General features: G+C 32.0%; 2 pseudogenes; one reads left to right on the top strand and one right to left on the bottom strand.

Annotated features, from left to right (window-relative positions):
* The first annotated feature begins 5,211 nt into the window (after positions 1-5,211).
* On the top strand, positions 5,212-8,663 carry LOC149529312 (uncharacterized; annotated as a pseudogene).
* A 15,646-nt stretch (positions 8,664-24,309) lies between these two features.
* On the bottom strand, positions 24,310-26,479 carry LOC149529311 (uncharacterized; annotated as a pseudogene).
* Between the last annotated feature and the right edge of the window lie 958 nt (positions 26,480-27,437).

Genomic DNA, 27,437 nt, shown 5'->3' with positions numbered 1-27,437 from the left:
ACAATTCAGTAAAAGAAAATAGTTTGTGGAAAATCAACTAAAGGACAACATAGAGTGAAGATTTAGACTATTCTAGAAGAGGAAAGGATAAGGATGAAGTATGTTAGTGTATTAAATGGAAGGATCAAGTTCCTTATAGATCTCTGGTAAAGATTTGACAGAAGATTCATGATGCAAGGAGAAGTTCAAAGTTCAAGGTTAAAATATTTTTTTGAGTGTTTATATTCAATGTATCTAAGTTGGAAGATGATTGAGTGGTTGTGATTAAGAGGAAAAACCCTAATGAATGAGATGAAATTTCTCGTTGAGTTGATGAAGAAGTGAATACAAAAGGGGATACCAAGAAGATATGAATTGTGAATTTGGATAAGTAGAGTAAATTGATGAAGTTAGTATGGTGGCTAGTTAATGAGGAGATACATGTGTAGAATGGAAATCTGAACAAGCAAAGTGATTTGTATATTTATCAAATTATTTCATTGTTACTCTCTAAAAATTATAGCACAAAATCTCTTAACCGAGTGGACTTAACAATCTTATTTGTAAATCCTTTTGTAAGGTGACATTCTATTGAATATTTTTAAGTCCTTTAGATATGACACTCATTGAAGGGTGGGGCATATACACCAAGATGGTGTGCAAAAAAGTGGACACCATGAAGAAAAATATCAAAGTTACACATAACACGAACATTTTATGTATACTTTTGATCAAATCTCAAAACGAGTCTTGGCTCATTAACAAGACAAGGAAAAACATTTAAAATTTGAATGAGGAAATAACATGATCACATTATAAACATTTTCACCTTATGCTTTATCAAATGTGATTGCGTTATTAAGAACAAGAAGTTGTGTGTGTGTGTGTGTGTGTGTGTGTGTGTGTGTGTGAGAGAGAGAGAGAGAGAGAGAGAGAGAGAGAGAGAGAGAGAGAGAGAGAGCACATGTATCTATGGATAATTCCATAGCACTTCTCACTTCTCTATTTGAAATTTTCTTTTGAGTGCATGTGCATTGAAGACATTCTATCACAACTTGAGCTACTACTAGATGGTAAGTATTCATCATCATTGTTACCTAGGGTTTTGAAACCCTAAGTATTTTCCTCCTGCTCAACTATGTGAAAAGATATTTAAAAAATAGAAAGCTTTTAAATTAATAATTTATTAATTATTTTTCTTTATGTAATATTTAATTCCTAAAAGAGTTAAATATTAATATATTTAAATACAAAATAATTAAATGTCAAATTAATTTAAAAGAGCATTAATCTCTCACATAGTTAATTCCACAAGAATTAATTTATTATTATTATGTGAAAAGAAGTAAACTAGTGAGTTAGTGGGAGTAGATTAAATTTGAAGAAGAATGTGAAATAATTAATTCTTAATAGAATTAATTATTAATGTAATGTGCATAAAGATTTGTGAATCGGAGTGGGGATAAGGTAAAGAGATAAAATCAAAATTAGTTTGGCAAGAAGAAGTTGGGGTAGTTGAACTTCTTGCAGGGGGAATTATTTAATGGGTGAAAAAGGATTGTAAGGGGTTAATCTCTCTGTAGACCAAAAATAGAAATACTTTTATTTTTTGTTCTGCACTTTGAATTTTGAATAGAATGTTTCTTGGAGTAGCAGTGAATTTGGATAAAATTCTATAGTTTTATGTTCTAAAGCTTTTCTAAAGTGGATACTATTGTCTACTTTATTATGATAGGCATTTTTTGAAAGTGTTCATTATATGTTGAAAAGTCAAGTTATCTTTGTTGTGAACTCTGGAGTTATTTCTTTTTAAATCTTGAAGGTTGTGAGAGGTGAAATCTATATTACTCTTGGTTTATCCTTAATTTAGCAGTCAATCATGTGTATGATATTGATTGTTAAGGTCAAATGGTTTTTCAGCATTAGCATTTATCTTGTGTTTGTGAGATGATTTTGAGCTTTTCAGTATTTTCAGTAAAATACTTGTTAGGAAGATTTTCCCTCAATAGAGGATAAATAATTATCTTTTCATGAAGGTTAGTTGCACTTTGAATAACATAAAGCAAATCTCTTAAGAAGAGAATTCCTTATCAATAAGTAGGAATTCAATTTGTTAGTTTACAATTTTCTCCCTTGTTCAAATTGTCAAAATCTTGGGAAAAACTATTTACTAACAGTTTTTGGCAACTCTACTGGGGAGAGAAAGCAAGTTTCAGTGCCTTCATTTCCTTTTATATCTAAAGGTTACCTCCCCGAGGATGGAGGTTGGTGACTCTAACTGATTGTAGTGAAAGAATTTCGGTGTTATGGCTTTGGTTGCAGCCCAACCATGGGGGGCTCAAATTGGGCCATTTTCTTTATCTCAATACTCAGCCTTACCTAAAAGATCAATGGAATACCTCCTAAAGTTTTTTGGTGATGCAAATCAAGGCCCTGATGATCACATTAAAACAACTATAGTCGCTTGTGGGATTCTTGGTGTGCAGGAGGAGAACATATTTGTAAGACTATTTGTAGGAAGTCTCATTGGAAGTGCTATTGATTGGCTTCATTGTATCACTTGCTAGAGTGATCTCGAGGTAAAACTTCTTCAAAGATTTAAATCTGCAGTTGATGTTGCCAAGTTATTGTTAAATTTCTTTCAAATTCAAAAGAAAGAAATTGAATCTATGAGAGATTTTGTAGATAGGTTCAATAGGTGTGCTGGTAAAATTCCCCAAAATAGCCAACCAAATGAAAGTAATCAACTGTGTATCTTCATTGCTTCTTTACAAATTGAAATTAAGTTTTTATTAAAGCGTTAGAAAGTGCAAACATTGCAAGTTGCACAAAGGGAGGCTATTAGTTTAGAAGATGACATGATTCTAAGTGGATTGAAGTGTAAAGAAATTCCGCATGTAGGAATTTGTCTTTATGAATAGCAAAATCTTTTGATGGTAAGACCTAAACAGAAAAGGCTGATTTTGAAAGCAATAAAATCAACACCCCCTAACTCCTTTTACTAAAGTCTAATAGTTTTCAATGATGAAGATCTTCAAATCCCTCCTGTGATTGAAAGCACTTCCTATAGTGTAGCTGGAGCCTACCATCTACATGTTAATTATGATGATGAATACGCCTCAGAGTTAACTGGCTCAATGATTGGCCTTGATATATCTCCCACTGAACAAAGCCTAGAGGGTGACATATCAAATGAAAACTTATTAGGAGATGTTCCAAATGCAGAATTTGATTCTTTTATATTTGAGACTGCTATTGATATTTCATCAAATGATGTTATTCAGGAAGGTATGAAAGATCAACATACACAAGAAAAGATTGAAGCTGATTATGAATTGTTTTTGTTTGATGACATCGAAATGAATGAAAAATCTTTTTAGCCCAAGGCATTCAAAGATATTGAGAAAGATGAGATGGAAGTCAAGGAAATTTCTTTTACCCCCAGACCAATTCCATGGACACAACCTGAATTAGAAGTGTTTAGGTTTGATTGTGAAGACAGGCTAATGGATTTTGGTCCTACACTAGAATCTTTTTGTTCTGAAATAGATTTTGTAGATAGGTTCTTGGAATATGAATCTTTGGAAGAGGAAGATACAGACTTAACTAAGAGTTATGTGAGTGATCATTCTAGCAATTCCAGGAAAAGCTTTCACCATAAAAGCCCCATTTCATTTTCTAATTATCTCATGGAAGACATCAAGAATGCTGATAAGAACCAACCACCACAAGGGAGCATTAATGTACCACGATTGATGAGCTATAATGTTGGTTGGCTCCTTGGTTTTAGTCTATTGTTCAAAAACCTTGTGGCTATCAAGTTTTTCTTTTCAATGATTGTACTCCAATTTTTAGGAATGGACTCACTTGGGCACCAACCATTGTTTCACACTGGTGCATACTTCTCTCAACCAGGTAATGGTTTTCCATGAGCAACTAGGTACATTCTTCTCAGTATGGGTTGCTTGCCCTATTCTTTGTACATAAAGTTTTTGTTGTGGCTAGGTGTGGTTTTCTTTGTTCGCTTTTGTGGTGCTGGTAGTTTAAGTGTTTTTGGTGTTCCCCTGCTCTTTTCCTCTCTGCAAGTAGCTCTCTTTGTTCTCTGCCCTACGACTCTATTTCCCTAATGGCTCTTTTCATTAATGGAGCAAATATATTTTTCAAACTACATGGGCTCTAGACATTTCTGTGCTTACACCTCAAGAAATTAGGGTTCTTTGAAAAATAAATGATAATGAGTTGGTATAATGGAATAATATTCATCTTTGTCATCAATGAAATGTGTGGGCAAATATTTGATGCCAGACTATAGTTAAAAGAATATCTTTGGAAAAAGGAGTACATCTATTGGTTGGAGACTTGGAAGCATTCTGTATTAAATCATGGGTCATATTTTACCTATAGTTGGTTACTATCCGGCCTTTTCATTTGACAGTGTATAACAGTGGGTCAAAGTAAAAATCTGGAGCAATATGCCTTCTTTATCGAGAATTCATGACTGCAGCCTGTATAGAGTTATAGATAAAAGGAAGTGAGGCAGAATCAGGTGGGAGATGATTTGTTCTCAGCTAGTGCTCGTGCTTCAACAGATCTCCAAGGTGATGAACTCAATTTAGAATCCACTCTATGAGAAATTTTACGGCAATACCAAACATCATTAAATACATTTTCCGTGCTCAAATGTTAGCAGATTCCCATACATATTGATAAATAGAAGCCAAAGAACTGTTTTGATGCCAGTCTTGAACACTACTGCCGAGTTGGGAGTCAATTTAGAGAATGCTTCAATGTGAGATTTGCTCAGGGTTGGATGCCCTGCTCGTAACTACTACAAGACCCAACAGAATCCTCAAAAAGTTGAGGTGAATGAGGTATCGGGCCTAATAAATGAATCTATACAGGAATATGCTGAAATGTCCGATTCTAGATTCTCATAACAGGTTACAAATTTAGATTCTGAGATCAATAAGATGAAAACTAGCAGTGAAGTTGTGGTAGAGACTACTAAGGAATCCAAAGGAAATCGGGAGTTTGCCAGATTTGGAGGACGTCTTGGTGATTCAGCTCGCGTGACTGAGGAACTGACCTTCGAGCATGATATGGTTGTTGCACTGCAACGTCTCACACTCGATGCATTACAATTCTGCTATTAGGTGAAGAGGTTGATCCTCCTCTCCCTCTTGAGGATGTCCTCATCAAGTAAGGAATTGCAAGTCATGTATAAAGGTAGCAATGGATTTTGTCTCACCTAAAAATGTACAACAGCGTGTGCGTTTGACAGATGAATTCCGCTTGCTGCCAAAGAGTCATAGGCCAAGGAAGATAATTGAGGTTAAGAAAATGACTTTATATGCTATTTGTGCTACTGTACGAGAAATTAACAAGTTGACAATGGATTCAAATAACATATGATGTTTGGACACAGATTATCATACCACTAACGGGCCTTACCATTCAGATGAGGCAGTTTTGTGAAAAAATTTATTATTACGGGAGACATCGAATGCAGATTTTCTGCATTCCTTCATTCTATCTTTCACAGAGTATACTAATGCCACCATGTACCCTAACTCGCAAAATAAGAGCGATGCTTCCGGATGAGATTATAGAAACAGTTACCAGCCAATGTTTGACTTCTTTTTAGAGCTATCAGATGTTGCCTTCAGAGTTGTTGCTGATAACTATGTAACAGATGACAGTGGTACTGGGGTCATGCGATGAAATGTTTTTGTCTGAGTTGTTCCAACAGTATGTGAAGTACTCAGTGCTTTGACCAAATTTTCATAGATTGCATCCAGCTATACCAAAACCTAGACTCACTTCTTTATCTCCAGGTTATGATATTTCATGCTGTATATTCTGTTGCATTTATGGGCTGTGATTCCTTGAGAACCAGTGCTTTGGATAGCACCAACAAAATTTCCTATGTGGAAGAGGGACAAAGGATTTATGCCATGCATTGTGCACGTATTTCTATTTGGTGCAAATGTGGGAATGGCAGCGTTTACAGCTACAACGATGGGTTACAAGATAGTAGCTTTTGAGGTAGTTTTTGAAAACTTGCAGTGTCTTTGTAATGGAAAGTGCATTAAAGGACAGACTCTATCATGTGGTTGAAACTCCTACCATCGATGAAAGCTGCATTCGTAAGGTGCACAACTTTCAATGTCATGATCAGTGATGCTTTGGCGGCAGGTAGATGATCTCATTTGGCTTCAATTCAACCGTGTACAAATGGAATGATGTTATACACTATCTTCACAATGAATTGACGCCTCAATCCTTACATTGAATGACTTGCATTAACGTGTTATGGAGCATAGTAGTTGCAACATGGGAGCAGAATTGGAATGAGATAAAAGTATCAAAGATTTAAAATCAAATGGAATGTGCTGGGAGGCCTGGCTTAAAGATCACACACTAAGCGTTTGACTGCTTAGGTGGATCTTGTGGGGTCCATTTGATTTTCTACGGTTGTTTCCGTTTTCCGTTTCCGCGAGTAGTCCTGTTACCACGCATGAGCCAAATCAAATTCAAACGTATCTACTTTTCCCGCTCTGTTTTACTTTGGGTTTCCTCGACCTAAGCGATAATGATGGTTTGCAGAGCAACAAGTTCGGTGACTAGATAACACGTCTGAGAGGGCTGGAGCATCTTCGACTGAGCAACATGAATCTCACAATGGTAGAAGATACTCGGTTGGGAGGACACTTGCTCTCTCTCGCCAATCTCACCTCACTTTCCATGAATGATTGCGGGCTTTTAGGAGAAATTCCTCCCTTCTTTGCAAATCTCTCACACCTTCAGCAGTTGGAGCTTTGGGGAAATTCATTCAGAGGTAACATTCCTACATTTCTTGGAACTCCCCTTCTATCATATCTTGATCTTTCATGGAACAGTCTGGAAGGTTCTATTCCCTCCTCTTTAAGCACCCTCTCCAATCTGGAGTCCCTTTATCTCAGTTCAAACAAATTAAATGGCAGCATTCCGCCTGCTCTAAGGAATCTTTCCAAACTAGTAAATCTTGATCTGAGTTCAAACAGATTGAATGGCAGCATTCCATCTACTCAAGGGAATCTTGCAGCCCTGATTGATCTTGAATTGGAGAATAATTCTTTGAGCGGTCCAATCCCCACTTCCCTTGCTAAGCTATCCAAGTTAGAGGTGCTTGATTTGGCCAATAATAGATTAAATGGAACTTTCTCATTTTTCATTTTGAACAATTGCACCAAACTTATTGCTTTGGATCTCTCGAGGAGTACATTGACCGTAAAAGTCAATGACTCTATCATTCCCAAATTTCAGCGTCAATACTTAACTTTAGGTGGCTGTAATGTTGGAGCAATATTTTATTAAATATTTAGATCCGTCAAACAATTCTCTAAGAGGCTTTATTCCAAATTGGCTTTGGGCATTCATAGATATTGAGTACATAGATCTTTCAAATAACTTTCTTGACAGATCGATTATAAAATCAATAGATAAAATATACATTAAATCTTCAATTTCTTTCTTTGGCAGGAAATAATATTGATGGTTATGTTCCAGCTTCTATTTTTAAACTGAAGAATTTGGAAATTTTAGATTTGTCAAATAATAAGTTCAATGGAAAAATACCTCAATGTCTTGAGAATTGTGCTATATTGACTGTCCTAAATTTAGAGAAGAATAATTTACAAGGGAAGATTCCAAATATATGTAAGGGAATGGATTCTCTTGAGACTTTGAAATTAGGAGACAATACATTTGAAGGGTATATTCCATCATCTTTTGGAAAATGTAGAAATTTACAAATCCTTGATTTGAGAAACAATAATTTGCAAGGTAACATATCAAGATGGTTTGAAACCTTGGTCAATCTCCAAATTTTAATTTTAAAAAATAATAGTTTCAATGGTCCAATACCATTACAATTAACCAAATTGCAAAATCTTCAAATTTTGGATATGTCCAAAAATAAATTTTCAGGGACCATTACAAAAGACTTAATGAAGTTAACCACAATGGAAAATCAATCAGAAATTACAAACATGCTTGAACATGAAGCCCCTAGTTTTCAAGCATCAAACTATTATGTACATGAAATAACAGTTTACAATTAAGGGCAAATTATGGAGTTTGTGAAAATTTTAAGATTAGTGAAATGTCTAGATCTTTCTAGCAATAATTTATCTGGTAGCATTCCTTGGGATATTGGATCACTCAAAGGTTTGATTATTCTCAACATTTCAATAAATCATTTTAGTGGAGAGATTCTCGTGTCTATTGGATAGATGACACTACTTCAATCACTTGATCTTTCTCAAAATAACATATTAGGGCCAATTCTTATTGAGCTACAACTTCTCACATCCTTAAGTTACTTTAATGTCTCCTACAATAACCTATTAGGAATAATACCACAAGGAGGACAAATGATGACATTTGATTCTACATACTTCAACAACAATCTAGGTCTATGTGGTCTACAAATATATGTCTCATGTTCAAGTAGCCCTCCTCATTCTACAAAGGTACAATAGGAAGACGGTGAAGACTCAGAGGAGGATATATGGTGGGATATTGGAATGGCAACAGGGTTTGCAACTGGCTTTGTAATTGTAATGGGAATGTTGTGTCTCAACAAAACATGGAGTATCCCATGCATTAAAATCATGGATTATATTAGTCTCTCTCTATTTTAAATATAAAGAGTGTGTTTGTATTCTGCAAAATATTGTTAGAATTTGTGGCTCAATAGCTTATATACTATAGTATAAGTTTATTTATGATAAAGCATTTAGATTATAAAACACCTTTCTAATATTAATGATGTTAATTAATATTAATATCTCAAATACTCTGAAAAAATAAAATTTAAAAATAATGTGATATTTTTATGATGAATCTTTATAAAAATGCTTCAAAGTAAATAAATCTTAATATTCTTTATTTTCTTATTAGTTCTTTCAAAAGGCAAGAATTAAACTATTGTAATCATTAAGAACAATTTTGTCAATTATTTCAACCAATCATAACCATGAATTAAAAGTTTTTTTTTATGTATTAACTATAAGGGGACCAAAATAAAAAGAAATACAACCCAACAAGGGGAGGCACAACCTCACAACATGAGTATCAAAGTATCAAAGATTCAAAACATTACAAAAGCATGGTCAAGAAAAATAAAGAAAAGCCACGAAAGACTAATGCAGAATCTCATCCTAAGATTCAACCAAGGCAGTCCAGCCCTAAGGGCATTCTATCCAAACAATGTTCCTTTTCTCTTAGATCTGTGCTAGCATGAGAATCTTGTCATCAATGGCATCCTTTTTGTTCTTTTAAATCTCCTTATTGACCTCCTTCACCATCTTATCAGAGGTAGCAAGATTGTCCATGTTGTTCCTCCAAATAGAAATGTCCCCCATCTCTAAGGTGAACATAGTAGAGTGGCCCATGCACATAAATCTTTCCATTTATCTATATTCTTATTGGCCAACACAAAAAAATGCAAGGCAGAAAAACCATTTTTCTATTAGATAAATAGTACAAAATTACTGATGACTGAGTGATTAATTAAAATCTTAAAATCTTGTACAATATTTTTAATTCTATATTAATTGCTCCAGTCTCCATCATGCACGGTACATGAAGAATGTGGAAATATACATTTTTAAATCTTATTATGAGATTTTAACATGATACTATTTTGTACAAATAATTTTTGTTTTAAATTTATTATAAAATTGATGATAATTGATTGTCTTTTCATCATTTTAAATATTTCTTTCTTGTGTGATTTTAAAAAAAAACATTACAATAATAAATATATAATCAATTTACTTTTATAATCATATATGAAATAAGGATCACATAATAAGTCACTTTTTAATATTGTTATTTAATAACATTCTATTATAATGTCTTAAAATTTTATTTTCATGACTATTATTATTTTAAAGTAGCAATTTATTGAAAAATAAGGATATCCATGCTTATAGATATTTATCATAAAATGAACATTATAGATTTATATTTCTTAGTCATATTTTAAATTTATTTGTAACAACATTGGCTATTGGTAAGGGGACTATCATTTCCTAAGATATAGTGTAGTTAAAAGCATGTCTACTTCCTCTTCATCTTCTTCCTCTCCCTTTGCCCATCTTCTCCCATCGTCATTCAATTGTCTTCATATCTACTTCTATCTTCCAACCACATTCTATTTTCTTCTCTACTTCTATCTTCATATCTTCTAATCTTCCCTTTTCGCTCTATTGATAAGAAATTTGATGTATTACGTCTCTTGTTATTATATTCCTTTCGTAAAGTTCAAGAATTAGGATGCATTTTTCAAATTGATCATCTATTGCATTAAAATATACTGAAATATAAGCACATGTGACCTATTCAAATACAATACTATCATTTGAAAACTCTTCTATTTTATTTTAACAAGGCGTGAATTTGGAGAGGGTTGTGAAATTACTTTGTTCGAAAAAGGTATGGCAAAGAATAATGTGTCAAGTAAGACAAGTGCATTAAGAACAATTTGTGTGGTGATTTATCCCATCTGTAAAAAATTTAATGCAATATTTATTTAGCTTGAAAGAAATCAAACCATTTGCAAATATTGTTGTTTGAAGTCTCACTACCTTTCTTCATTTACAAACACCAAATAATATGATGTTTATGTTTAGTTAATTAATAAAAAAAATTAAATAATTAATTTTAAATATTGAATATAATGTAAACAAGTAGAGAACACAATACAAAACTGGGTTTGATGGATTAAAAGAAAACACACTCTCACACATAGAAGTTGTTATAATCAAACAATTAATAGTATAGAGATCAAAGGAAATTTCTATGACATTTGCAAATATTTCATGATCAGATCAAACTATAATTACAAACAAATCTTTCACAATTACTTTAGAGCTATTTTCAACTGCACAACACACTCCTCTTTACTAATCACTATTGAAATATATGCTAATCAATGGTAGTTCCATGACAACTTATTTGATTTTCTATGTTGTCAATGTAATTCTCATATTTATAGGAAATTTGTCGAGTCTCTTAGATATATAAATATGCTAATGAGTATGAATTACATAATAGTATGGACATTTAAGTTGTACCCTTTCAGTGCAGCAATCTGTCATCTTTATCAATCAATTTCACTTGTATGTTCATATTCTTTGTTCTTATTTTGATATCAGACAAAATCATGCTCCTCCACCTTTTCACAAAAGGAGCAAAGACATTGATGTGATATTTCATTTCATAAGAGAATTGATTAGCAATGAAGAAATTCATCTTGACTATTGCAGATCCAAAGAACAGATCGTTGATATCTTCACTAATGTATTACCTAAAGAAAATTTTGAATATTCTCAAGAATATTTAGGAGTGATTGGAGCTGAAGAAATTACATAATGATAAAAATAGTAATTTCTTCATGCACATGCACATGCACCATATGAAGGAGATGTCGCATGTAAAATGGACATGTGACTATTAGAAAATAGGATTTTTAATTACATTCATTTTGTCTAAAATTAGGAGAATAATACTTCACATCAAATTGCATGATATGTGTTTGTCAAAATATTATTTAAATTCAATCATTTATTCAAGATTTTGTAAAAATCTAATTTTAATGATAGTTATAATAAATCAGAGACTTCCACTGCTATTTTTTAGTCTTGGATTAATTAGGATACGGTGCATTTATGAAAAGACTTAGGGTTAGTGGTTTGAGAGATTTTTTAAAAGGAGACAATGCAATTCTTTCTGTACAAGAAGAATGAATAAAATTCTGAGTCTTTTGTCTCTACAACATATCTGAGTAGATCCATTTTCCAACTTGCCAATGTGAGTCTTTTGGTGACTCCATGAATCTTGAGATCAAACTAACACCATACACAATGCCAGGCCTTGCAGCTGTGAGATACATCAATTTCCCAACAAGTTTCTTGAATAAAGTTTCATTAACATATGACCCAAAATCATTTTTGCTAAGCTTTGTTCTTGTTAAAACTAGTGTTTATGTTGGATTGTAATTCATCATATTGATGTCAACATATCAAATTTTTAGATAGTTTAGTCAAATTTGTAGAGGAAGATTTTTTAATTGAGGTTCATGGTCAGCAAGTTTTTTTTTTGCTGACTATTATTAATATCATTATGGGACGTTTATATTATAATGTTATGTGTAATGTAATATCTTAGTGTTGTCCTACACTATTCATTGTAATTCCACAAATCCTCAAGAATACCTCAATTTTAGGATTAAGGAGACAAAAATAATAGTTACATGTAAATATAACCAATATCAAATAATAAATAAAACATAAGAGAACATAAGGCACAAATATTTAATATGCTTTACCCAGTTCCTATCTTCTAGGACATTCCCTAGTTTGGAGGCTTCTTTAGTCCTGCACTATTTTTTTAGCATGTTTTCTATCTCTTTTTGGAGTAGGGTTTTCCCATGTGGTTTTATCTATTTCTCCTCTTTTCAGAGATTTAGTTGTGCTTGGGTACCTCATCAGACTTTTTTTGCCAAGATGCAAAATCTACTTTCAATAGTATTTTCTAGGTTATTAGCTACTCCTTATGTTTATCTTAGGGGGGATTGGGGGTGGTTAGAGTAATTAGATGTTTCCTGATTAACTCTAGTTCACTTAAGCTGAACTTTACACATATAATAACTAATTCTTTTATTTATTATTATTATGCAATCTAGGTTAGACCCTTTTAGGGTTTTGATATCCTTTATAAGGATGATCTCTCATTGTAAACATTCATTGAGAATTCATATTAATTCATTGTTGATTATAGCAATCTACTTTTTTTCTCATCAAGAATGTGTCATCTATGGATCCGGCAATTTTTGCCTCCATGGCTTTTTTCCTCTCCCTTTTTGTGACACGTGTTTGCATGTGATCCTTGGGAGCTGTAGCATTGATCTTTCATCAACTTTAGCAGTATGGATGATAGAAAGAGCACTAGTGGTGGAGCATTTTTCCTTGGAAGAAGATTAGTTTCTTGGCTAAAAAAGAAACAAGATCCATCATTAGAAGTCAAAGCAATCTCTAGTGCCATTCACATTCTTAATTGGTCTCCTCATCTAGGCTTAGATGGAAAAACTCCTTTTGAGGCATGGTGTGGCAGAAAACCTATTGTGACACACTTTAGAGTCTTTGGTTGTTGTGCATGGGCAAATAGATCTTCCAGCAGTTACAAGGCACAATCAGATATTTGTGGAGAAGGATCTCTACTTTAAGGAAAGTTCACTGAGCTTGTCATCTCATCCTCTTCACACATCATATAGTGTGGAAGCTAATAGTGACACCAGCAATAGTGCTTCAATAGCTTCAGATACATGGGGTTCTATTGACAGTTGCAGTGAGAGGTCACTTCATCAATTCAGTCCACATGTATACATCGCTATAGTGATAGGTCTAGAATAGAAGGGTACATTCAGTCTTCTAGATACAGGTTCCATGATAGATTTGGAGGATAGTATTGATGATCTGCCTCTTCTTCTTGATGCAGAAGCACCTTCTTCAATTGTCACGAGGGCTTTAGACTCTCTTGTTCATTCTCTACATGATCAATCCTTACAGGTTGAAGTGATTGTGGATACTTATGATCAGCAGGTGTAGCAGGATTATTCATCAGTTACAGAGACAAACAGTTCTTTGAGACAAGTTCTTTAGCCAGTTGACTAAGTTTTAGAGACATCACTTATTCATGAGATTCTTTTCACACATAGAAAAAGCATCTCATTTGTACCCTTGGCATTGTTTCTTCCTAAGGGGAGTAACACCATTAGGTAGTCTTGGATCAGCTTCTTCATTGGAGTAGTCACTATTCAACATTCTTCTTTGGGGGGGGGGAGGGGGGGGGGGGCTATCCTATCTCTCTTCCTCTTTTCATCATTCTCTTATGTATATATTGGATGTATGTCATAATAGGGGGGTCTTGATTACTCCATCCATCCATGCATCCCTATTTATCTCTCTTTTTGGGGGAGGGTTTTTCCCATGAGGTTTTCCCTCTTTCCCCACTTAATGAGAGATTGCATTTTCTTTATGTACATGGGTACCTAACATGACCTAGTAGCTAGGACCCATTCTACATTTCATCCTAGATTTTGTAAGCTTAAGGGCATTCCCCTAAGTTGCACTTAAGGGGGGGTGTTGGTGTAAATAAGTATTTACTTATTACACTTACTTAAGTTTACTTAGGTTAATGCATTATATTAATAATTATTTATTAGTCATCTAGGAGTATGTGCTCTCTTGTGAGTTGTCATGATGACATCACAGGGATCCACACCTCTTTTAAGCACATGTTATCTACAACACAGGAATGTTCTACACACATATGAAACTTTGTCATTCTTATCCATTCATCTAGAATGTTGGATAAGGTGCTTAGTTGTCTTATCTCTTGGTTGTTTCTAGAGTCATTCTAGGTGCTTTTTGAGAGGCCTATATATGCGGGCACTCCTAGTGTGTATGTACATACTTCTAAATAGTAAGCAATATCATTCTTATCATACTTTGTCTATTATGGTCTACTGTGTGCTTGTGTTGAGTTCTTTAGTTCTTGGGTGAATTTTGGCCTAAGCCAAATTCTTACAGAAACCAAGTAGATGATATGGGTTTGATTCTTCAAGGAAGAATTAGTACATCTACAAAGGGATAATTATCTCTATATAGATAGTTAAAGTTGTGTTTATCTTGGCAATCATTTTTCATTTCGTTCAAAGACAAAATAAACTAAATTATGATAAAATTTCTTTTATTCATCTTTGGATGATGGAAAGTTAAAGATAGACAAGATACATACAAATGATAATCCAATAGATATGTTTAGAAATGTAGAGACAAGAAAGAGTTTGAACTCCTCTTCAAATTCAATTGGTCTAGACTTAACAAAATAAAAGAATAGTTGAGTCCAAGGTGGTATGCTCTAGTGGGAGCCTCATGTGGTAACAATATTGATACATGACCTATCTCTAAGTGGGAGGTTGTTGCTTAGTGTCTAGCTTGATTAGTCCCCAAGTGGGAGATTGTTGATATGTGGTGATTGATCTAGAAAGTATTGTACACTTTTCATAATTCTTTGAGGTTTAGAGCATCATCCTAAAAAAAAATTGGTTGACTCGTCAATGTTTTTTGAGTTGGCTTGTCAATTATTTCCCAATGTTAACTCATCAACTATTTTAAAATAAAATAATCCAGCCCTAACTTTTAAGTGATAAAAAGATTGTATAAAATGGATTAGGGTGAGGGATTTCATGATGTACCAGGATGAGATTGTAACTTCTTGTAGAACTATTGAGTTGTAAGGGGTTACAGATTGTAATCAAGTTGTAACTACAAGATAATAAAAATATTGGACTCGCTATTTGGTGGGCATGGCCTAGGGATTGGGTGAAGTATGCTAAATATTTTTGCCTAATGTTCTCTTCTATGTGATTTATTATTTGATATTGGTTATATTTACATGTAACTATTATTTGTGTCTCCTTAATAATAAAATTGAGCTATTCTTGAGGATCTCTAGAATTACAATGAATAGTGTAGGACCACACTAAGATATTACATTACACATAACATTATAATATAAACTTCCCATAATGATATTAACAATAATCAGCAAAACAAAACTTGTTGACCACGAACCTCAATGAACAAATCTTCCTCTACAAATTTGACTAAACTATCTAAAAATTTGATATATTGGCATCAATATGATGAATTACAATCCAACATAAACACTAGTTTTAACAAGAGCAAAGCTTAGGAAAAATGATTTTGGGTCATATGTTAATGAAACTTTATTCAAGAAACTTGTTGGGAGCTTGATGTATCTCATAGCTACAAGGCTTGGAATTGTGTATGGTGTTAGTTTGATCTCAAGATTCATGGACTCACCAAAAGACTCACATTGGCAAGTTGGAAAATGGATCTACTCAAATATGTTGTAGAGACAAAAGACTCAAAATTTTATTCATTCTTCTTGTACAGAAAGAATTGCATTGTCTCCTTTTAAAAAATCTCTCAAACCACTGACCCTAAGTGTAACGCCCCGCCAAGGGATCCAAAGAATTAACCTAAAATTTCAATAAGTTTGGTAGCATTTTTATTTATTTTTACATGAAAGTAATATCATAATTAATCCAATTACAACTTATACATAAATACGGAAGCAATAACAATAACCATCTAAAAGTAAACATAATAGGTTACATTCTTTAAGGATCCATTAACATTGAATTACATCTAAATCAACTAACATTATCGAATCCATCAAATACAACAACCACATGAAACAATAATGATAAGTCCAAAGTTTACACATTACATTTCTAAATGCTCAATCATCCACTGTACATGTCACAGGGTATGAAAGGCTTAAAAGAATATACATATGTGAAATAAGGTACATCATTCTATTCTAATCCATGATACAACAAGATAAAGATAACCACATGTCATACATGATACATCATCATAGAAGATATAGACATCCAAGATCAAACATAATAAATTAAATGCACGGTTCCTCCCAACCGTAAATAGCATCATTAGACCATCGTGGATCCTAGCCATCCCTCTGTGCGTAACATTCCAAATCACCAAAGAGATCATCAGTATTAGCATAGTAGGAATATCACACCTATACATACTACATCATATGTAGAAAGTAATCTAACATGAAAATATAAGCATAAGATAACATCATCTAACATATGCTAATCATCAGTGAAAGGATACATATCCACCATCATAAAGGATGCATTAACCACGATGTCTCAATTGGATCTCAAATGATAAGAGTGGAAGAACACTACCACTCGACCACATGGAACCTAAGTGGTCCACTCCCACCGTGTTGAGGAGATACTCTCAAGTCCCAAATAGGCTATCAAAATCACATAGCATAAAAATACTCTCTAAGTCCAAGAATCATAAAAGTATACTAACTCAAAGGTTCCAATCACAAAACTGACATCTAATCCCAGAGGCACATAAAGACATGTAGGAAACCTACTATGCAAGCGAGAAAGTGTCATCGCATATATCATGTAGAAGTTACCTTGGTAGTTAGCTAAGTCTCCACGGGTTCCTACTGATCCTTATGCGGCCACTAGTATCCTCTCATACTGACAAGGCATACTATGGAATGCAAGGTCGCAACCAAGCGTTCTCTCTACTCCCATCCTAGTCTATACAAGAACTCGAGGCATGGGCGAGAACAAAACAATTATCTTTTTAGGTTCATTAAGTCAGTATTAGGTGAGAATGTTTTCACTTATTAAAACAACTTACAATGAGTTACCCTGGCAGCCTCTTAAGGCCCCGACCCCCATTGCAAGCCACTTCCTGACACTACAAGCAAATAACCTACCCTAAGCTCATGGAATCATAAATCACCCCAGTCCTATACAAGCGACTGGAAAGAAATATCAAAAGATAATCCACAATAAGAACATCAAATATCCACAATAAAAGCATCAAATCTCCATGAGCAACTGAAAAGCATAATAGATAATCATGACCACAATAGTTCTCTATTGGCAACTGAAGGTATCACTGATAATCAAAAGTATCCATTGGTTCTCAATAACCAAAATATATCTCAAAAGCATACTGATCGAAGACTCCAAAATGGTCGAGTCAAAACATGCCACAACATGACATCATAAATCAACATTTCAGTCCCATCATGGCGACTGAAAAGTAATCCAAGGATAACTGATCGATGACTCAAAAATGGTTAAGTCAATGTCTCATACATAAGAATCTCAGCTTCACACAAGAAGACTAGAAAACAATAACAATTAGTAATTACAAACATTTCATAGAGCATTCCATCACATAACCATGGTTGGGTTTATAAAGATCAAAAATAAAACATCATCATGACATCACAATCATAACCCCCAAGCCTCTGGTAGACATCCTAAAATTGGTCAAGACTAGTCAACCCAAAACCCAAAACAGAAGCATAGAGAATACACAATGCAAGCACATGTTTTGGTTTTGCTATAATTAAATTAAGTGTGGAGGTATCATTTTCCGTTTCCAATTTTAGCTATTGAATGGAAGAATGTTTTGCACGTTTTTCTAACCCATGTATATGTTTGGTGAAATAAGGTTTCCCTTCTAAAAATCAATTTTCCAATTATTAAAATAATGTTATATTGAAAACGTCCCCCATCAAATTACCAATTAAATTCATAATTTATTTTTTTTTTAATTCAAATCAATTAATTAAATCTATATAGTTAAAATGTAATATTACCAAATAATTCACTATTATAAAAGATGAACCTTTAATACAAATCATTTATCAATTATAATAATTAAATTTACTAATAACATATATACATATGTAAATATATATATATATATATATATATATATATAATTATTAATATGCAATGATAAATATTAAAAATGTTTTAAGAAAATTGAAATGGAGAAATCCGATTTCATAACCACCAAAACGCACACACATATATATATTAACACCGCTGCCAGCATGCAGTACCTGCAGTGACAACAGGTACTACGTACCCTCTATCGTCACAATACCTATGGCAGCAGGTACCCATGGCGTCAGCGAGTAAGAGGTGCGGGTTCCGTCCCCCCCCCACTTATGTAGTATAAAATAAATTTTTATAATAACGTTTTAAAAACATTTGTAATCACTGCGATTCAGATTTTTAAAAAGGTAAATTTTCGCAACCATTTTAACATGCGGATTATTATTATTATTATATATATATATACATACGTATATATATATATATATATATATATATATATATATATATATATATATATATATATATATATATATATATATATATATATATATATATATATATATATATATATATATATATATATATATATGTGTGTGTGTGTGTGTGTGTGTGTGTGTGTATATACGTATGTATATATATATGTATATACGTACGTGTGTATATATATATATACATACGTATATACATACGTACGTATATATATATACGTACGTATGTATATATATATATACGTACGTATGTATATATATACGTACGTATGTATATATATATATACGTACGTATGTATATATATATACGTATGTATATATATATATATATATATATGCATATTTATATTTAAATGTATATATATGTATATATGTGTGTGTGTGTGTATATATATATTTATATTTATATTTATTTATTTATTTATGCAGAGATCTATTAATCATAACATATATATATATATATGTATGCAAATCTGAATAAACATGTCTATACAATTTTAAAATAAAGGCTCTCAATTTAAAGAAATTCCATAAAATATTTATCCTCCAATTTACCCAATAATTCCTTTAATGGATTTGGCTATAAATTTAATACCCTAGTCTCGTAGTCTCCTCAGATCTAAGCATATAAGGTTTCTCAAATAAATATTTAACTACCCATATCAAGAATGCTTACAACCAAAATAGAAAGAACCCTCAGAAAGCATTTGGAAGACACGAAGAAGACAGGAAGTGCAAGATGCGAAAATAACATAAGCAAAATCACAAGTGTCTACTCGGATTCTGATGCTAATTCGCTTCTCCTCAGAAAACCCGTAGAGCAAGCTCCTCCCTTCTCCAAAGTTCTCGAGTCCTCCAACACGCTCCAAAACACTCTCCCTAAGCCTCTAGGAGTGCCCGAATATAAAGGCCTCTCAAGAAGCACCTAGAATGTCTCTAGAAACAACTAGAAGGTGTAGACAACTAAGCACGAGCTTTTTCCAACCTTCTAGATGAGTCATAAGGTTGTAGACACCATGTGCTTTATTTGTGTGCTAACTCCCGTGTTGTTGACATATGAGAAATAAAAAGGTGCGTTAACTCCTAGGCAAGCTTATAACTTTTATTTTAATCTTTTATAACTTCTATTTAAATTTTATTATAACTTTTATTAATATTATTATTTATTTATTACTTTATTATTATTTTATTATTAATTTTTAATTAATTACTTTTATTTAATTCTTTTCTCAATTAATTCTTATTTAATTAATTTTAATCCAAAATATCAAAGATCATGATATTATATTATTTTTTTTTCCAATAATTAATTTATTAATTAAATCTATTTATTAAAACTTAATTAATAGAAAATTCACCATAGACCTCCAAGATAAAATATAAAAAACCCATCATAGAACAATCTATACAAAATTAGTCTAAAGGGTTAAAAATCATGAATTATGTCATCCGACACATTCGATGGGTGAAATATTCAAATACTTGTCCTATCCTTTCTAGGACAATGGTTTAAGGGTTTGAGATTTGGAATTTCAAGAATTTATCTCCCTTCTCTTATCATTGAGATAGTGTAATAGGGTACGCTCATCCTGGCAATTCAGGGAAGTCAATACTTGGTACCTGCAACATGCATAACAACCATGCATGTACATACAATATAAATATAATGCTAAGTTAAATAGGCAATGGCAGGAAGTGGTGCATCGTGTAGATCCTGACTAGCAAGTGACTATGACTCCCTTCCTTAACCACATCAGAAACACCATACAATAAGAACAATCACACACACCATACACATCCAAGTATGGGGTAAGTATCCATAATAAAACACATGAGATAATAAACCATCCAACTAATCATCATCAATAATTGAAAGCAATGTAACGATCATCATGCATACATGAAATGTAAAGTCTAAATGATCTCATCATATATCAACTGAATCCATAACATAATGTCTGATAGTCTCAAAACACTACTACTAATCCATCAACATAAAACCAGTCTAACATAGTTTGATAATGATAACAACAATGTGTCTAGAAATATGTGAACGAGGGTAGGCACTACACTAAGTCTTTTCATAAATACATTGTATCCGAGTTAATCCAAGACTAAAAAATAGTAGTGGAAGTCTCTGATTTATTATAACTATCATTAAAATTAGATTTTTACAAACTCTTGAATAACTAATTGAATTTAAAAAATATTTTGATGAACTCATATCATGCAATTTGATGTGAAGTATTATTCTCTTAATTTTAGACAAACTGGATGTTATTAAAAAACCTATTTTCTAATAGTCACATATGTATTTTACATGCAATGTCTCGTTCATATGGTGCATGTGCATGTGCATGAAGAAATTACTATTTGTATCATTCTATAATTTCTTCAGCTCCAATCACTCCTAAATTTTCTTGAGAATATTCAAAATTTTCTTTAGGTAATACATTAGTGAAGATATCAATGAGTTGTTCTTTGGATCTGCAATAGTCAAGATGAATTTCTTCATTGCTAACCAATTCTCTTATGAAATGAAATATCACATCAATGTCTTTGCTCCTTTTGTGAAAAGGTGGAGGAGCACGATTTTGTTTGATATCAAAATAAGAACAAAGAATATGAACATACAAGTAAAACTGATTCATAAAGATGAAAGATTGCTACACTGAAAGGGTATAGCTTAAATGTCCATATTATTATGTAATTCATACTCATTAGCATATTTATATATCTAAGAGACTCAACAAATTTCCTATAAATATGAAAATTACATTGACAACATAGAAAATTAAATAAGTTGTCATTTAACTACCATTGATTAGCATATATTTCAACAGTGATTAGTAAAGAGGAGTGTGCTGTGCAGCAGAAAATAGCTCCAAAGTAATTGTGAAAGATTTGTTTGTAATCATAGTTTGATCTGATCATGAAATATTTGCAAATGTCATAGAAATTTCCTTTGATCTCTATACTATTAATTGTTTGATTAGAACAACCTCTATGTGTGAGTGTGTTTTATTTTTAATCCATCAAACTTAGTTTTGTATTGTGTTCTCTACTTGTTTACATTATATTCAATATTTAAAATTAATTATTTTAAATTGTTTTATTAATTAACTAAACATAAACATCATATTATTTGGTGTTTGTAAATGAAGAAAGGTAGTGAGACTTCAAACAATAATATTTGTAAATGGTTTGATTTCCTTCAAGCTAAATAAATATTGCATTAAATTGTTTACATATGGGATAAATCTCCACACAAATTTTTTTTAATGCACTTGTCTTACCAAAATAATTATTCTTTGCTATACCCTTTCCGAACAAAGTCATTGAACAACCTTCTCCAAATTCACACCTTGTTAAAATAAAATAGAAGAGTTTTCATATGATAGTATTGTATATCAATAGGTCACACGTGCTTATATTTCAGTATATTTTAATGCAATAGATGATCAATTTGAAAAATGCATCCTAATTCTTGAACTTTAAGAAAGCAATATAATAACAAGAGACATAATACATCAAATTTCTTATCAATAGAGCGAAAAGGGAAGATTAGAAGATATGAAGATATAAGTACAAAAAAAATAGAATGTGGTTGGAAGATAGAAGTAGATATGAAGACAATGGAATGAAGATGGGAGAAGATGGGCAAAGGGAGAGGAAGAAGATGAAGAGGAAGTAGACATGCTTTTAACTACGCCATATCTTAGGAAATGATAGTCCCCTTACCAATAGCCAATGTTGTTACAAATAAATTTAAAATATGACTAAGAAATATAAATCTATAATGTTAATTTTAATGATAAATATCTATAAGATTAGTTTATTTATAAATATTTTTTCAAATAATTTTTGATGCATTATTATTTTTAAATAATTATATTTTGAATTAATTATATTCATTTACTAGTATATTAATTTTGACTGGAATATGTCAATTTGTTTTACTTTTTTTATTTGAATAGTAATAAGATAAATGTTTTGATATCTTTTTTGAATATAATCATCTCTACTTATCATAATAATTATCATTAGATAATAAATAATAAAAATTTCAATATATATTTAACATAATTTATTAAAATTTATGATTTTTTTAAAAAATGATTGAGGAAAAATGTCTTTTAATTTATATTTAATTAATATAATATTAATGAAAGTAAATTATTTCTTATTTTTAAATCACACACTCACACAAACACACACACTGATATCTTTACTTTTCAATAAATTGCTACTTTAAAATAATAATAGTCATGAAAATAATTTTTTAAGACATTAAAATAGAATGTTATCAAATAACAATATTAAAAAGTGACTTATTATGTGATCCTTATTTCATATATGATTATGAAAGTAAATTTATTATATATTTATTATTGTAATATTTTTTTTAAGTCATACAAGAAAGAAATATTTAAAATGATGAAAAGACAATAAATTATCATCAATTTTATAATAATTTAAAACAAAAATTATTTGTACAAAATAGTGTCATGTTAAAATCTCATAATAAGATTTAAAAATGTATATTTCCACATTTTGCATGTACCATGCATGATGAAGACTGGAGCAATTAATATAGAATTAAAAATATTGTACAAGATTTTAAGATTTTAATTAATCACTCAGTCATCAATAGTTTTGTACTATTTATCTAATAGAAAAATGGTTTTTCTCCCTTGCATTTTTTTGTGTTGGCCAATAAGAACATAGATAAATGGAAAGATTTATGTGCATGGACCACTCTACTATGTTCACCTTAGAGATGGAGGACATTTCTATTTGGAGGAACAACATGGACAATCTTGCTACCTTTGATAAGATGGTGAAGGAGGTCAACAAGGAGATTTAAAAGAACAAAAAGGATGCCATTGATGACAAGATTCTCATGCTGGCACAGATCTAAGAGAAAAGGAACATTGTTTGGATGGAATGCCCTCAGGGCTGGACTACGTTGGCTGAATCTTAGGATGAGATTCCGCATTAGTCTTATGTGGCTTTTCATTATTTTTCTTGACCATGCTTTTGTAATGTTTTGAATCTTTGATACTTTGATACTCATGCTGTGAGGTTGTGCCTCCCCTCATTGTGTTGTATTTCTTTTTATTTTGGTCCCCTTATAGTTAATATAGAAAAAAAAAAACTTTTAATTCATGGTTATGATTGGTTGAAATAATTGACAAAATTATTCTTAATGATTACAATAGTTTAATTCTTGCCTTTTGAAAGAACTAATAAGAAAATAAAGAATATTAAGATTTATTTAATTTGAAGCATTTTTATAAAGATTCATGATAAAAATATCACATTATTTTATTTTTTTAAATCAAAGTATTTGAGATATTAATATTAATTAACATCATTAATATTAGAAAGGCGTTTTATAATCTAAATGCTTTATCATAAATAAACTTATACTATAATATATAAGCTATTGAGCCACAAATTCTAACAATATTCTGTAGAATACAAATGCTATCTTTATATTTAAAATAGAGAGAGAATAATATAATCCATGATTTTAATGCATGGGATACTCCATGTTTCTTTGAGACATAGCATTCCCATTACAATTACAAAGCTAGCTGTAAACCCTGTTGCCATTCCAATGTCCCACCATATATCCTCCTCTGAATCTTCACCATCTTCCTATTGTACCTTTGTAGAATGAGGAGGGCTACTTGAACATGAGACATATATTTGTAGACCACATAGACCTGGATTGTTGTTGAAGTATGTTGAATCAAATGTCATCATTTGTCCTCCTTGTGGTATCATTCCTGATAGGTTATTATAGGAGACATTAAAGTAACTTAAGGATGTGAGAAGTTGTAGCTTAGTAAGAATTGGCCCGATATATTATTTTGAGAAAGATCAAGTAATTGAAGTAGTGCCATCTCTCCAATAGACATGGGAAACTCTCCACTAAAATGATTTCTTGAAATGTTGAGAATAATCAAACCTTTGAGTGATCCAATATGCCAAGGAATGTTACCAGATAAATTATTGCTAGAAAGATCTAGACATTTCACTAATCTTAAAATTTTCACAAACTCCATAATTTGCCCTTTATTGTAAACAGTTATTTCATCTACATAATAGTTTGATGCTTGAAAACTAGGGGCTTCATGTTCAAGCATGTTTGTAATTTATGATTGATTTGCCATTGTGGTTAACTTCATTAAGTCTTTTGGAATGGTCCTTGAAAATTTATTTTTGGACATATCCAAAATTTGAAGATTTTGCAATTTGGTTAATTGTAATGGTATTGGACCATTGAAACTATTATTTTTTAAAATTAAAATTTGGAGATTGACCAAGGTTTCAAACCATCTTGATATGTTACCTTGCAAATTATTGTTTCTCAAATCAAGGATTTGTAAATTTCTACATTTTCCAAAAGATGATGGAATATACCCTTCAAATGTATTGTCTCCTAATTTCAAAGTCTCAAGAGAATCCATTCCCTTACATATATTTGGAATCTTCCCTTGTAATTTATTCTTCTCTAAATTTAGGACAGTCAATATAGCACAATTCTCAAGACATTGAGGTATTTTTCCATTGAACTTATTATTTGGAAAATCTAAAATTTCCAAATTCTTCAATTTAAAAATAGAAGCTGGAATATAACCATCAAGATTATTTCCTGCCAAAGAAAGAAACTGAAGATTTTGTGTATATTTATCTATTGATTTTATAATCAATCCATCAAGAAAGTTATCTAAAAGATCTATGTACTCAATATCTGTGAATCCCCAAAGCCAATTTGGAATAAAGCCTCTAAGAGAATTGTTTGACAGATCTAAATATTTAATAAAATATTGTGCTAAAATGAATGCCGAAAAGTTTGCTTCAACATTACAGTCACCTAAAGTTAAGTATTGAAGCTGAAATTTCTGAATGATAGAGTCATTGACTTTTACAGTAACATATTCCTTGAGAGATCCAAAGCAATAAGTTTGGTGCAATTGTTCAAAATGAAAAATGAGAAAGTTCCATTTAATCTATTATTGGCCAAATCAAGCACCTCTAACTTGGATAGCTTAGCAAGGGAAGTGGAGATTGGACCACTCAAAGAATTATTCCCCAATTCAAGATCAATTAGGGTTGCAAGATTCCCTAGAGTAGACGGAATGCTGCCATTCAATCTATTTGAACTCAGATCAAGATTTACCAGTTTGGAAAAATTCCCTAGAGCAGGCGGAATGCTGCCATTTAATTTATTTGAACTGAGATAAAGGGACTCCAGATTGGAGAGGGTGGTTAAAGAGGAGGGGATAGAACCTTCTAGACTGTTCCATGAAAGATCAAGATATGACAGAAGGGGAGTTCCAAGAAATGTGGGAATGTTACCTCTGAATGAATTTCCCCAAAGCTCTAATTGCTGAAGGCGTGAGAGATTTGCAAAGAAGGGAGGAATTTCTCTTGAAAGCCCACAATCATTCATGGAAAGTGTGGTGAAATTGGAAAGAGAGAGCAAGTATTCTCCCAACCAAGTATCTTTTGCCATTGTGAGATTCATGCTGCTCAATCGAAGATGCTCCAACCCTCTCGGATGTGTTATCCAGTTATCCAACTTGTTGCTCTGCAAACCATCATTATCATTTTGGTCCAGGAAACCCAAAGTAATACAGAGCAGGAAAAGTAGATACATTTCAATTTGATTTGGCTCATGCACGGTAACGAGACTACTCATGGAAATGAAAAATGAAAATAGCCGTAGAAAATCAAATGGATCCCACAAGATCCACCTAAGCAGTCAAATGCTTAGTGTGTGATCTTTAAGCCGGGTCGTGCTAGGATGTTTGTTTTCTCCTTTCCATGATGGGAAGGAAAAATCATAATGATAAGAAGGGCCTAAATATGGTGTGACTGTGGTATATCTTTACCATATTCTTGTTAGGCATCATAATCATGATGTTGCTTAGTGACTACATCAACAAATGGATGATCATGTTTAACCTTATCAGAAATATTGTGAAGCTTGTAGTTGAATGGGTTTGAAACTGATATGAAGCATGAAATAGATCTCAAAAGGCACATTAAAGGTGACTCTACACCCAAATGGATAAGGCATTGTACAAAAAAAGACAAAGATTCTAGAGTTCTCTACATCCTGGCACAGAATGCAGCCCCCAGAGAGAGCCGATGTTACCTAGGGTTTTGAAACCCTTAGTATTTTCCTCCCACTCAACTATGTGAAAAGGTATTAAAAAAGAAAAAAGAAATCTTTTAAATTAATAATTTATCAATTATTTTGCTTTATATAATATTTAATTCCTAAAAGAGTTAAATATTAATATATTTAAATGCAAAATAATTAAATGTCAAATTAATTTAAAAGAGCATTAATCTCTCACATAGTTAATTCCACAAGAATTAATTTATTATTATTATGTGAAAAGAAGTAAACTAGTGAGTTAGTGGGAGTGGATTAAATTTGAAGAAGAATGTGAAATAATTAATTCTTAATAGAATTAATTATTAGTGTAATGTGCATAAAGATTTGTGAATCGGAGTGGGAATAAGGTAAAGAGATAAAATCAAAATTAGTTTAGCAATAAGAAGTTGGGGTAGTTGAACTTCTTGCAAGGGAATTATTTAATGGGTGA

This window comes from Cupressus sempervirens, chromosome 11 (genome assembly GCF_028749045.1).
Source record: "Cupressus sempervirens isolate cs-2001-9-10 chromosome 11, ASM2874904v1, whole genome shotgun sequence".
Taxonomy (NCBI): Eukaryota; Viridiplantae; Streptophyta; class Pinopsida; order Cupressales; family Cupressaceae; genus Cupressus; species Cupressus sempervirens.
This window is presented reverse-complemented; position numbering and strand designations above follow the sequence as displayed.